The 15,823-nt window shown below is 34.4% G+C and overlaps 1 pseudogene; it reads right to left on the minus strand.

The window, feature by feature from the left end:
* Window positions 1-4,328: 4,328 nt before the first annotated feature.
* Window positions 4,329-5,308, minus strand: LOC129515100 (heterogeneous nuclear ribonucleoprotein D-like; annotated as a pseudogene).
* Window positions 5,309-15,823: the final 10,515 nt, after the last annotated feature.

Here is a 15,823-nt window from a genome sequence, read left to right on the forward strand (position 1 = left end):
TTGCAAACCAGTTTGCCTTCTTCTTGCCATCTTTAAGAGTTTTCTCTTAGTTTTCTCTTGTGTCACTTCCGGAGTTTGTGATTTAGCAGGATAGAGTGGGGAAAATAGGTCAACATCATCTTTTTCAGACTAGACATCCTTGGTTTAAGAATTATCATTAAAAACATGTTTATTATTTCCAGTTAATTCTTGTTGGATTTTGGTTGATCTCTGCCCATCATAAAATTATATATTTGCTTAACATCTTCATAAATGATTCTGTATTTAGCATCTAGTTGATCTTAGTCTTATTATTTATTTTTATAATTTACTGTATCTTCATTTTACAATTGTGGAAAATTTGGATTCAGAAATATAACTCTCTCAGTTTTACTTAACCATTAAATGGAAGAGCAAGGATTAAAAGACTAATTAGACTCAGTCATAATATCACTCTCTTTTCTTGGCTTTATGTGGCCTCTTTTGTGAGAAAAGCACACGTAATTAGGTGTTTCTTTTCTTAACATAGAAGTAATTAAATGTCCTTTGTGTGTGTGTGTGTGTGTGTGTTTAGTAAAGCCTTGGATGACACTACTGCTGTCCATTCCTCCCAGATAATATTAAGTATGACATAAACTTTGTAACGGTAGTATTTTTAGTATCATTAGTGTTTTTGCTTATGCCAGTGGTGTGCTTATTTTTGACTATAGCATGACTGAGCTAGTTACTAGAGAGACTCACATGGGTATTTTCCAGTGTGCATTTGATAATACAGCCTACCTGTGACCATATGTATATCTCAATGGCTATGTGTTATAAAAATGGGGAATTATTTGCTAATCTAAGATAGTTATATTTTATGGTTATATTTTTGTGTGTATTCCTTTTTTAGGGTCATACTTATTATTGTTCAAGTTTAATATAGTCTCTAAAATACACTGATATACGTATAAACACTCATGCCATCTGATATTCATTAAAAATAGCATAGAGGCCTCCCTATATACATTAATATTACATGTTACAAGTTCATAATATACTATAGATATTATATTTTAAAGGGAATTGAATTCCTGAAGGAGCATTAATATTTAAAGGAAGCAGCATAAGACGTTACTTTTTTTTTTTTTTTGCTATATCTAAAAAAAAAAATGCAAGCAGGGTTTATTGTGACCTGTAAAATAAATCTCTAATATTATTAATAAGAGGCATTCTGAGAACTTCTACTTCCAGCCAAGATAGGGAAATAGGGGCCAGACTTATCCTTCTGACTGAAATAATTAAAAAATAAATCAAAATGTATGACATAATGGTTTTAAAGCCATTGAACATTAGGTAATATAGAAGAGTGATACTTCAATACCAGAGACAAGCAAGGTGAGGGGGAACACTCTCCAGATTACCACCTTGAAGATTTTCCAGGCTGTGGTGGAGGGAACAGGTACCAGTGGCAGAGCCTGACTGACTCTCTAGGTTGAAGTGATATAGCTGAGAGTATAGGGAAGCTGTTGTGATAAAGTTCACAGGGAAGTGAATGGAAAGGAGAGAGATTCATAGAGAATTCCAAATATCTCCTGAAATATTGAGTATTGGGTAAAATACATGTATGAACTCACACATGAAATAATGAAGACACTACTTGAGAATGGGAAAAGAGCCACATGAAAGGATTGAAGAAATTAGTACTCAGTATTCACACAGGCCAAATATCTGGGCCTGTTTTCACGATAAGTTATGAAATTGTGGATCTAGTACACAATAAGCTCTTGCCTTAGCAGTGGAAGATCCTTAGACATAGACTAAATGCTGCCCTAGACTTGCCTAACATATCTTAAAAAGACATAACTACTGAATGACCGCTCATTGTTCAATGTGTATGACATTTCAATTATGTTAGATGAGTAAGTTCTAGAGATTTGCTCTACAATGTAGTGCCTATAGTTAATAATACAATTGTTGTATACTTCAAAATTTGTTAAGAAGACAGTTCTTTTTTTAAAAAATATTTCATTCATTTATTTGGGGAGAGAGAGAGAGAGAGAACATGAACAAGGGGGAGGAACAGAGGGAGAGGGAGAAGTAGACTCCCCACTGAGCAGGGAGCCCTGTGTAGGGACTTGATGTGGGGCTCATCCCAGGACCCTGGGATCATGACCTGAGTCAAAGGCAGATGCTTAACTGACTGATCCACTCAGGTGCCCCAAGAAGGTTGATCTCATGTTAAGTGTTCTTAACACAAAAAAAGCCCTAACAAACACCACCAACAACAACAAAAACAACAAAATCAAAGACAGAAGGAATCTCTGGTAAGGTTTTTTAAACTAGCATTGATAAAGTGGCATGATATCATTTAGAGACAGCTGGAAGGTATCTAATGGTGTATAATCTAAAACAACCACCAAAATAAAATTTGTTAAAGAGTGTTATAGAGGGACAGCTGTGTGGCTCAGCAGACGAGCATGTGCCTTCAGCTCAGGTGTGATCCTGGGTCCAGGGATTGAGTCCCATATCTGGCTCCCTGCGAGGAGCCTGCTTCTCCCTCTGCCTCTGTCTCTGCCTCTTTCTCTGTGTTTCTCATGAATAAATAAATAAATAATCTTAAAAAAAGAGTGTTATAGATAATAAACCAACAGAAGATATAAAATAGAATAACAGTACTTGATGATCCAAGACAAGAGAGAGAGAAAGCGAGGTGTAAATGGAAGAAGACTAGAGGGGACACATGTAAACAAATAGCAACATAAAAGATTTATACACAGACATAAAACATCATATTAATTATAAATGGCATGGTATGGACATCCGGATTAAAAGCCTAAAATGGTCAGTCAGATTGAATAAAAAAACCAAGTAACAACTCTATGCTGCCTTTAAGCTGTTCATTTTAAACATAAAGACACACATTGTTTAAAGTTAAAAAGATGATGGAGACATATATAACTTGCTAACATTAATCAAAAGAAACCTGAGGTAGCTCTTTTAATACCAGATAAAGTAGATTTCAGAGCAATGAATAAACTAGTTATTAAAAATATTTTTTAATGGCCAAGGGTACAATTCATGTAGTGGTCATAACAATACTAACCCTAATATTATTGTACATTTAATAACCACGCTTCAAAATACAAGGAAGAAACAGTGATAGATCTCTAGGAAAAAATGACAAATCCATAATTATAGTTAAACATTTTTATATCACTCTCAGTATTTGATAGATCAAATAGACTAAATATCACTAGGTATATAGAAGACTTAACTGCACTTTAATTAATTGAAATGTGTTACACATTCCACCAACAAGAGAAGACACATCCTTTTAAAGACCACATCAGACATTAACAAGACTTTCTTTCCATATTCTGGACAATAAAACATACTTAATAAAATTTTAAAGAGTTATGCTGTACAAAGATTATTCCCAGAACACAATAGAATCCAAAAAGAAGTCAATCTTGAAAATTCCCAAATATTGGAACTTTAAATAAGATAATTTAAAATAATCCAGACATTGAGGAAGAAATAAAAATTAAATTGTCTTTTTTTTTGTTTTTTGTTTTTTTTTTTGTTTTTGTTTTTTTTTACTGTATAAAAATGCTCTCCAAATTTGTGGGATTCTACTAAGGCAATGCTTAGGAAATAATTTATAACACTAAGCATCTATGTAAGAAAAGAAAAAAGGTCTCAAATCAAGAACCACAGCATTCATTTAAAACAAAACAGAGTTCCTGGGGTGGCTTAGTCTGTTAAGCATCTGCCTTCAGCTCAGGTCATGATCTCAGGGTCCTGGGATTGAGCCCCACGTTGAGTCCTTCATTAGGATCCTTGCTCAGCAGTGAGTTGGCTTCCTCTCTGTCCCACGGCCCCTCCCCCATCCTTCTCCTGCCCCTGTCCCCTGCTCATACTGTGTCTCTCTCTCTCTCAAATAAATAAATAAAATCTTTAAACAAACAAAAAAAAACTAAACAAATGAAGAACAAATAAAACCCAAAGAAAGGAGGAGAAAGACAATAATAAAAATGAGAGTGGAAATAATTAAATAAAAAACAGAAAAGTAATAAGGAAAATCACTCTAACCAATAGTTGGTTCTTTTATATTTATTTATTTCACATAGGGAAGCATTTGCTTGGGGTTTAACATAAAATCATACAAATAAAATTTGCATGAATGCAAATCCACACTGAGTCATAACACAGCAAAAGACAAAGCAAAGACAATTAATTGGTAGCTTTATACAATTGATCACAGTTGTGTTTTGTACATTAGAACGTCTCAATAAGCATCTTAGATCAACAGAAGACCAATCTTCAATGTTATCCTGCAATCTCATCCTGTTTTCTAGCATCCTCCTTTAGTATGGCTAATAATTGTTTTGGTGATTGCTATGCCCTCCAGACACCTTGCCATAAGTGCTCTGTTGCCCACTGTGGTCTGCATATCCCTGTCCATATCCATAGTTCCCATAGTCATACCTACTATAATCATAGCTGCCATAGCCACTATAGTTTTGATCACCACCATAGGCACTAATTATAATTTCCATATGCTTGAACATAAGAGTTATTGAATCCTTGGTTCCATTTTTGGCCCTGACCTCTCCATGACCCCTAGTACTACCTTGTCCACTAGCTGTAGCACCCCTTCTTCCTTTTTCTTATTGCTATTGCTGCCTATATATCTCTTCGGGTTGCACAACTTTGATTTCACACTTCCCAGAACTAGTTTGATGGTATCTGCATTCTCACAATTTCTTTACTTACTCTTCGTCTATGTATATGATAAAACAAAATCCTCTTCTTTCATTTGTTTCTGTTTCCATGGAGTTCAATTTTTCAATCTCTCCAAAGACTGTAAAACATCTTTTAATTTGTTCTTCAGAACTATCTGGGCTAAATCTACCCCAAAAACCTTTCTGGGGGATTTTTTCCAGAGAGAGAGAGAGAGAGAAAGAGAGAGAGATGTATGTGGATATAAATGTATGCATATATACAGAAAGAGAGAGAGAAGGTACATACCCTTTTGAGGTCTATCAATTTGCCATTCAGTTGGTGTTCTTTTAGTTCCAAAACCTTATCAACACCAGCAGCATTTTTGAAAAGCACAAATCCAAATCCTCTTGATCTTCCAGCCACAGGATCTGTTTTAATGGTACAGTCTACCACTTCCCTTCCCCAAATTGAGACAAATATTCAGTCAGAAGTTTCTTGCTTGTATCCTAGCTCACCCTCCAATAAACATTTTGCCATCATCCTGCTGATTTTTGTTCACATGGACCTTGGATTCTTCTGCAAATTCCTCTATGTTGCTGTACTCCTTCATGTCCTATGGGGTGGAGCTGGCCCATGGCATCCTGTGTGTAGTTGGGGTCACAGCAGCAAGAGATGGTGTATGGAGTAGGATTTAAAGTGGTAGTGGAAGAGAAAAGTTGATTCTTTCAGAAGATCTATAACATTGACAAAGGTCTCGCAAGACTGATAAGACACACATGACAAACACCAGAATTGAGAAGTTTACATCACTACAGATTTTACAGAGATTGAAATATTAATAAGGGGAATATAACAAACAATTGTATGACAATAAATCCAACAAAATAGAAAATAGACAAATCTAGGAGCCCCTGGGTGGCCCAGTTAATTGGGTGTCCAAACCTTGATTTTGGCTGAGGTCATGATCTCAGACTTGTGGGATTGGACCTAGGGTCAGACTCAGTGCTGGTGGGGAGTCTGCTTGAGATTCTCTCAAGAGATTTCCCTCTGCCCCACCTGCTTTTAGGCTCCCTCTCCCTCAAAATAAGTAAGTGAATCTTTAGAAAACAGGTAAATCTAAAAGACTAGGAATCTAGTAAAAACTCTCAACAGATAAAAATACAAGGGAACTTCCTCAACTTGAGAAAGAGCCTCTGTGAAAAACTTAATGCTAATATCATATGTAATAATTGAGACTAAATACCTTAAAGATCAGGGAAAAAGGAAGAATGTCCATTTGTATTCCTTCTATGCATTATTGAATTGGAAGGGCTAGCAAATACTGTAAGAAAACAATAAATATGTGTATATATATTTATATATAATTTATATATATGGTGGTAGAAGAAAAAAGTTGGTTCTATTTTCTATTTCTATATATTAACAAAAAGTATCCTCAAAATAAATTCAAAAGATACCAATTACAATGGAGAAAAAGTATGGTAAGCTAAATTTTATTTAGGAAATCACAGTTTCTGATATGGACAAAATGATTTTGAAAACAAAAAATTTGAGGATTCACAGTATCTAATTTTAAGATTTATTATAAAATTCTATATTCCATATCAATATGGAACTAACATAAAGATATATAAAAAGATGAACAGACAAATGAAAGAGAATAGACAGTTTAAAGATGTATGTGGATATAAATGTGTGCATATATACAGAGAGAAAGAGAGAAGGTACATAGGGAAATGATACATAGAATGAATAATCTTTTAAAACAAAGGTGTGGGATCCCTGGGTGGCGCAGCGGTTTGGCACCCGCCTTTGGCCCAGGGCGCGATCCTGGAGATCCGGGATCGAATCCCACGTCTGGCTCTCGGTGCATGGAGCCTGCTTCTCCCTCTGCCTATGTCTCTGCCTCTCTCTCTCTCTCTCTCTCTCTCTCTCTCTCTCTCTGTGACTACCATAAATAAATTAAAAAATTAAAAAAAAATAAAAAATAAAATAAAACAAAGGTGTTGGAACATTTGTATATAACAATGCAGAAAAAAGGACAAAAGAAACTTAATTGCATGCCATGGCCGGATAATAAAAATAACTCAAAATGTATCATCAACATGTAAATAAACTACACATTTTAAATATGTAAAAATAAAAAAAATTAGGGAAAATCTTTGTGTCCTATGTTATATATATATATATATATATATATATATATATATGACTTATTTAAAAATAAGAATGTCGTTCAAAGAATACTATTAAGAGAATTAAAAGATAAAGCCCGAAGAAAATATTTGAAAACCACATATCTGATAAAAGATGTCTATCCAAAGTATATAGAGAATTATCAAAACTGGATAATAAAAAACAATAAAAGTAAGCAAAAGATTTCAGCAGATAATTCACCAAAGAAAATGCACAGATGGCAAACGAGTCTATAAAAGGTGTTCAAAATCATTAGTCATTAGGGGAATGTAAATTAAAACTACATTATGATACCACTATATGCACATTAGAATAATAAAAACAGACCAAAAAACCTGTTCAAACCAAGCATTTGCAATGATATGCAAGAACTGCTCTCTTACACCCTATGAGCTAGAAAGATACAAGTTTTCCCATTTAGGAAAGAAGTTTAGAAATTTGAAAAAATATTTTTAATGTAAAATATAGACCTACCATCATGTTTATTTCTAGGTATTTATTCAAGCCAAATAAAAGCATATATCCCAATATAAAGACTTGTGCATGGATATTCATAGCATGTTTGTAATAGCTATAACCTGAAAACAACTCAAATGTCTAAAAAAGATGAATGGAGCAACAAAATATGATATACTGTACCATGGAATACTACTTAGCAGTAAAAAAGAATTAACTACCAACACAAAAACAACATGTATGAATCTTGAAATAATTATCATGAGAGAATCGTGACAAAAATCAAAACTCTATTATTGCATTCATATAAAATTCAAACATGTAAAGAGAAATAAAAACATATTAGTGGTTTCCTGCAAAAGAGTTTGGATGGAGAAGGGCTAGAAGGAAGAATTAAATAGGCAGGAGAAAACATTCGGGATTGATGGATATGTTTAGTAATGCATAATGGTTTCATGGATATATATGCCAAAAGTCATAAAATCGGACACTTTAAGTGCAGTTTATTTTTGCAGATCATAAAAAAGTATTCTGGTTCACTTTCAGAAAAATATAGAGCCATATTTTCCCATTTCACATGTACCAACTAAGAAAGTTAAATATTATTTGTTAAACAATCTCAGTCATAAACTTAATCTTACAAAAAGCTTCACAAATTCTTAATCACAAGCATCTGTGTACAGGTATTTAGGTAGATAATGTAGCTGATGTGATACATTTATTAAGCCCTATGAACAATGTTAACAACAATTAGACTCCTCAAGCTAATAGAACATTCATGTTTGATGTTTAAATAATTTCATTATCAAGATGAATAATAGGATTGACTTTGACAACTTTCTTAATTACTGATTTTGACAGGAAGCCAACACTAATTAGAATTTCATCTTTATAAAATGAATACACTGTTTGTAATCAGCCAAACATCCCTCAATTAAATCAGAGCTCTAATATTGCCCAAGTTGTCATTTTAATTACTACATAATATATGTAGAAAAATAAGTATTTATGTTAATTTTAAAATATTACTTTATAAACACCAATTTATATGTGAATTTTTGGTAATCTACTGCAATTTTTCTACATGTGAAAGAGACATTAGAAGTATGCTTAGCACTTCAGTTATATTTAAGAACTACAAGTGTCTAAAGACTTACCTTTTCTAATTCTTTTCAAAATAAAAATGTTTACTCTCCTATGGGAATGGGAACATTACAATAACCACAACAACACTCAAAAGTTTTCTTTGAGGTTCCTTAAGTCTGACCTGTGGGGGCACAGGTTGAGAGTGTGTTCAAAGTGCACCCAGCCAACTGGTAGACCATATGGTTCCTAGTTCACTTGGAATCGTTAAGTCTCATCTGTTTCTGGAGAAACTGCTTGAAGGAAGTCATTCCAGTCTGTCCTGTTTGTTCATGCCAATTTCAAGGTGACATTTCCACTCCATAAAATGACTGAGAATGGAAGTAATCCCATTTGGGGGTCCCCAACAATGGTATATAACCCTTTCTTTCCAGGAGTATCTTGTGTGTCATTGGGATTGTATTTCTTGTATGAGGAATCAGGCATTAATTTCCATCCCTCTGAAAAAATAGTGACCTGCACCTGAAGGTTAGTCATGAGTCCTTTAAGTGTTTAAAGTCATGGAAGGCATCCCTACAGGTTAGGCTCAATAGGCTGAATTGCCTTACTTGTAGTCCAAGGTGGAATCTGGGCGATCTTTAATACATCCTGCTGTTTCTGAATTGACGCTTTGAAACCAGTACAAAGGTGCTGCCTGGCTCTCTAAGCTAAATGCTGATGGCTTATAGGGTTTATTCAGGTGAGAGTGAGGAGTATAAGGTTGAAGTCAATAGTACAAGTTATTATCATTTTGCTGCAAGGGTCCTGTTGATAATAGCTTTAGTTAAATGCCACATAAGACATTTCAGAGTGATTTAGTTCCAGCCCTGTCAGTCAAATTGGAATCAGAGTGGCAGAGAGGATACACATGTGGGAAAATTCTACCTGTAGTGATTTGGTATAGAAATGAGGGTTAGGTATTGTTGGGAGATAATTCTCCATGAGTCCCATTTTTGACTGGCTTAAATTAAATTGTATTGTTTGAACTATCTTTTCAAGGATAATTATACAACAAACAGCATTGGAAGATAGAGATAGTCGCTCACTCTAGGACAGAGGACCCATGGGTTTCCTAACCAGTATCTTTATTAGATAATCTATCTTTCCATGGCAACAGTTAGGCAGGCTTGCAAGCACCCCAATTTAAAAGATTGGAACTTTCTAAGCTTCAGGTTCGTTGACTATAATCCCAAACCTCTGCATTCAGGACACCAGATGAGCCTTTTCATTTTGCCTACTGGGATGGCAGGTAAAAGAAACCGATTGGAACATGAGGGTAAATGTACCTACTGTGCCCTGAGTAACAGAGTCCTTTCCTCCCCCTGATGCAGAAGTCTAATATTTCTTGCTAATATCTATGAAACTGTCTGGATAGCTTCTTGTTTTATAAAGAAGGTAAAAATCTCAGACATTTCATAGTTCTTACCTCCCTTGCCACATTCTGTAACCAAACCATTAATTCCCAAGGATCAGATTGATGATTCCTTGCACAAAGAGACAAAAGTGATGGGGCAGTAGTTATAGCTTTTTAGGTGTATTTGCATATTTGTTGTGTTAATTCATGGAAGCTTTGTTTTTCGGGGACCAAGAGTCTTTATATTGGCAAAGACAAATTCCTTGAAATGTTTGGGTGTTCTCATTTTATGAGTAAAGTCATTCCAGGAAATGGCCACAAGTCCCTCTTCATGGGAAGACTGAAGGAATTGTTCCTGTGTATATTTGCCATAGCTTTGCCTGATTCTTCTCCTGGGGTGCGGGCTACTTCTTTTGTCAGTCAATTCAAGTCATGGTTCAACTGATTCAGACCCCAATTGGCATAAAGTTTGTGACTTTAAACCAGGGTGACTACCAATTGCCCAAGCTTGTTTCGTTCATGTAGATTAAGCAATTCCTTTTTTGGTGACTTATCGGTTTTATCTTAAGGGAATTCATGTTCTCTTGACCATCCCAAGGATCTCTAAGGGTTCATTCACCTGTCTGCTACTCACATATTGATATTCTTTACAAGAATTGCAGTCTACTTCTGAGGGTTAAGCATCATTATTATCTACTTTATGTCATTCCCTTTGCTATCCAGATGGTCAAATCTATGATAGTGTATCCTACCATCAGCTCTGACCTACCGAGAGCACCCACCACTTGTTTTCCTAAATTATAATGCCAGTACACCTCTCATCCAAAGTGTCTTCAAGGCACTCTCCCAAATCATAGTCAATTGGTAGGTTGATATTATTACTCTCTTAACACAGGAGATTTCTACTGTATCAATAACATTTGCCAACTTTATGTTCTGCACCTTTTGTTCTAGCTCCTACCAGATCCATTCTCTTTCTGGTCTGCTGGTGTATGTGGACTAAGTCCTACAGCTCATTGAAGATATAGTATTGTTCCTCTTTTAGCAGACATTGCTCTTTCTTTATCAGGTTGTGTGGTGAGAATTCTAGTTATTGATCTTATGGCTAGGTACCTGAGCCAGAGTCTACTCTGAATGAAGCATATTGTCTTTAGAGACAAAGGGGTAAGCTATATCTGAAGGTCCTGTGAGTGAAGAAAGTCTGGGATTTCAGGGTTTTCAAGTGTATATATATATATATACCCCCAATTTCTCAATCTGCTGTCTCAGGGTCCTAGTCCTCCCAGATCAGGACCCTTATGTTCTCATAATGGATTTGCTGGGTTTGAGAATTTAGACTTAATATTCAGCTCTATTGTTGTCAAGCTGGCTTTGTGATAATGTGCCAGTCTTATGTTAGCTTGGAAGTAGAGAAATGTAATGAAAGGTGGGGACAAGGGTGGGAATGAAAGTTCTATCCATACACCAGCAGGAATTGTAGGAGATAGAGTTTGAGTTCAGACCTCTGAGGGAGAAGCTTTCTAATCAGAGTCTAAGAGTTATAGAGTTTATAGAGTTATAGCAAATACATTTAGTTCCTCTCCAGAATTAGTGGATATCAAATTTAGAGAGGTGGGAGGAGAGGTTTTTCAAATCTATCCAGTAACTGAAGGAAGGAGAAACTTCAGTGCTACTGAGGAAAGCCAGTCAGCTTGTCTGACACTAAGCAACACATTCTAGTAATTTGTTCTAAAGTGAAGAGAAAGCAAGATAAAACCAGAGCACAGGCCAGTTACCAAAAACTGGACGAGCAAGAACAAAGCAGACACTCCGTTTTCTTTCTGGCTCCATCCTTTGCTTCCTTTACAGCCTGTAGTTATGGCTTCACCCCTTCCTTCTCTTTTAGTTTCCTTGTCTCTGCAGTCCATTTTGAGGGATAGCACATCTAGTTTACAAGGTACAAGGAGTAAAGAAAGGGATAGAAGTATTATGAAGAAACTGTGGCTGAAGCATACTGCACAAGTAAGGGATTACAAACAACTACCTCTAATCCCTACATTTTGCAAATGCAAAATTCTTTTATCCAGGGGGCATTTCATTGATCAGGGAAAGAGAGATTGGGCAACCGGTCGTTAGTTTCATACTCAGTAACAACTAAGATGGAGGTAAAGTGGTGGCAGGACTAATAATCTTAATCTTAATATATATTAACAAAGTGAGAAATCTATCTCAGGATCAAGGAGAATGATGATTATGGATCTTTTTATTGAAACGCATTATCAGTAGAAGAAAGTGGATATAGACTACAGAAGAAAGTATATGTGAGAAAAGTCAGGAGACTCTAAAGGAGCAATAACTTAATTTATTGTTCATTTATTAGCATATTTAAAAAATTAAATGGAATGAATCTATTATTTCATCAACAATAGGATGTTGCTAATGGTGCTTTAAGATAAAAGAAAAGTATATTTAAACAGTATTAGCAACTAAAATAAACAGATGTTCATATAAAGCCAATATAGTTGAAAGTTATTTCCTGTATTCCTTTATTGACTTCCCTCAGGATAAAACTAAGAACCATGAAGTCAGTAACTGTATGAACATTTCCTTTTGATGTCACAAGGGCTGATGAATTCTTAACTGGATTACCTTTCTGAAACATGGGGTATAATATGGACATGAATGTGATTGTTTTTGTCCTTTCTGAATGTACATGAACTAACTCCATATCATTAATTTGGGGGACTATTCTTACCCAAAGAGTGTATTTCCTAATAGAATTCTAAAAATAGAAGGATAGCCTAGTAATAGAAATATTTCCTAATAATAAAATTCAGGTATCTGATGGAGTTTAGAAACAGAATATATGATACTTTAGAGAAAATCATCAATTTCATAAAGAAGTCTGAGCAAATTATTCTCTTTGGGAAGATAATGTCTAACTATAGGAATAAAGTAGAAATTTTGTAAACTCAACTTGGATAAACTATAGAAACTAACTCAAAATAATGTATGCCGTGCAAAATCTTCAGTAATAAATGCTTAGTGAATGCTATATACAGAACCTAGTCTTAGTGAGGGAAATACAAATATACAGACCTTCTCTAGAAGTAATTAATTGTTGTTGTTAAGAGGTAGCCATATGCTCAGTTTAAGAACAAGGTGCCCATGTGACTGGAATTTGGCCATCTGGGGGAGGACAGTAGAAAATGATGCCTGAAGAGAGTCCTTTAGCCGGTCATGTAGGGCCTTTTGGAATATAGTAAAGATTTCTGATTTTATGTGAAGTGTGAGCCCTGGAGGACTGTAAGCAGTAAAGAGACACCATCAGATCTGTGTTTTGAAATGATTACTCAGATTGATGTATGAAGGATAGATTATAAGGGGAATGCGCTATAAATTATAAACAAGGATATGCACATGGAGGCTGTTGCATAGTCGGATAAGTGACATTGATGGTTTGGATTAAGATGATAGTGGAATTGTTGATAAATGTTCAGACATGGGATATATTTTGAAAGCTGATGACAGAATATTCTTCTATTTTTATTTGGAGTATGAGAAAGAGTAGTCAGGATGCCTCCAGGGTTTTTGGCTTGAGCAAATAAATGCATAAACAGAATTGACATATAATGAAATAAAAAATTTGGGAATGGATAATGTTGGGTGTGGGATATGAAAATTACAGTTTTGGACACGTATACTTAGTGGAATGATATATGGGTCTATAATTTGTGGAAATAATTTGAACTAGAGAAAAATTATATGCCACTTGAATTCATAGGATTAGTCTAGTGATATAATTATCATTGACTCCAGACAATTTACAGTATGAGTGTAATAGTGAAGAGAAGAATTTCTAGGACAAAACCCTAAGACATTCTACATTGAAAGATTGGTCCGGAAGAGAAGTGGAGCCAGAAGAAAAACTGAGAGGAGGAAGCCATAGGAAATCCAGTGTAAACCCCATAACTCTCTATTAAGTTTTCCTTCCTTTGCCTTCCAACCATTTTTACAATGTTAATTTATATATTTGACGGCTTATATTATTAATGTCTTTATTAAATGTAAGCCCTTTGATGGTAGGAAGTGTGTTTCTTTTACTCACCACTTTATATCTAATGCCTGCCATGGTGTCCAACATACCTAGGTGCTAAAAAAATTATTTGATGATTGAATAATTACTTTCTAATATTATCCATGAAATGTTATTTAAATATATAAGATAAATGTTAAAAATTTCACTTTCTGGAAGTTTTTATTGATTTTTTCTGTAAATATCAGTATCAATAAATCAATATTTATATCCAAATATTTGACTACACTTCTATTGTTTTCCTCAGCTTATACTTTTTAAAATATTTATAATTATATGGATATTTACTATTTCCCATAGATTATTTCTTGATTTGTGTTTATTTCATTTTTAAAATTTACAAACAAAAAAATTATACTGAAGAGTCTATAATACTATCAGACATTTTTTAAAAATTCATTTTACATTTATCTCTTTAATGTATCTAGAGTACATCCTGAAGGCAATTGTGATATGAAGAAGAAAACATAATTTTTTCCTGTCAAAAAATAACTCTAACACCTTTTATTTAATACTTCTTCCTTTCAAGACATGTGTAAGATGTTATTTTTAAAATTTATTCTAGTAAAACTTGCTTATGGAAAAATGCATAAGTCATAATTATATAGTTCCATGATTTTTCACAGTGAACATATCCATACAATCAAGACCCAATTCTAACAAAACTCTATCTCTAAAAATAGCATTTCGATTTAAAAATATGGCATTTTTGATTGATTATACCGAATCTATATATCTATATATAGAACTTGAAGTGACTTATAAAAATGAGTCTTTTAATTTGTCTCATGGGGTATCCTTTCACTTACTATGTCATCTTTAATTTCTCTCAATTAAATTTTATAGTTTTCAGTGTAGGATTATAATATATTCTGCTTTTATTTATTTTTATACTCTATATTATAAGCCATTATAATAGCGATTCTTTAATATAAGTGTTCACACAGTTTTTGTGTACTCTATTTATCTTGTTTTACCTTCAATATGAAAGTGAATATTTTAATGGAATATGACATTTTTGACTGACAGATTAGCACTTTTGGATGAAATTTTAAAACCCATCTACTGCATTCTTAATTTTTGTTACTGTATTTTTCAGTTCTAGAAATTCTATTTGACTTTTTAATGGATTTCGGTTCTTTGTGGAAATGCTCTAAATTTTTGTTTATTTTGTGAATCTTATTTTTTATTACTTAGAATTTATTAAGCATAGAACTTAAAAAGTCTTTGATAATTTCAATATATGGATCATCTGTAGGTAAACTTTTTAAAAATATTTTATTTATTTATTCATGAGAGAGAGAGAGAGAGAGAGGCAGAGACATGGGCAGAGGGAGAAGCAGGGTCCATGCAGGGAGCCCGATGTGGGACTCAATCCTGGGACTCCAGGATCACACCCTGGGCTGAAGGCAGCGCTAAACCACTGAGCCACCCGGGCTGCCCATTTGTAGGTAAACTTCTATTGATGATTTTTGTTACCCTTGTTTGTGTCATGCCCTTAGCCTGCTTTGCAAAATTTTTACTAAAAGCCAGACATTGTGACTGAACAACATGAAAACTCTAGATGATGTAAATGTTTCTAGAGAGAGATCACCCTTTTCTCTGCAAAATGGGTAAAGTAGGGATTGAGTTTAACCTGATTTACAGTTTCAGACAGTCTCTGCTTCCAGTTGAACTTTTAGATCCGTGGTCTAACCTGCCCAGTAGTTTCAACTAAGTTGTTGTACGGACCAGTCTCGCAAGAAAAGTCTAATTCTTGTCTTCTCAACACATCAGGAGTTCAGAAAATTATGATAATTTTCAGAAAATCTCTGCTTTGCTTTTCAGTCTCCTACTCTATACTGCTTGAAAATTCAGTACCAATTTCGGTAGAACATTTGGTACAATTTAGAGCTCAGATCTCCATTTTTGTTTTACTTGAATTTTCAGCCTTT

The sequence above is a fragment of the Nyctereutes procyonoides genome, unplaced genomic scaffold, assembly GCF_905146905.1.
Source record: "Nyctereutes procyonoides isolate TBG_1078 unplaced genomic scaffold, NYPRO_anot_genome, whole genome shotgun sequence".
NCBI classification, from domain to species: Eukaryota; Metazoa; Chordata; class Mammalia; order Carnivora; family Canidae; genus Nyctereutes; species Nyctereutes procyonoides.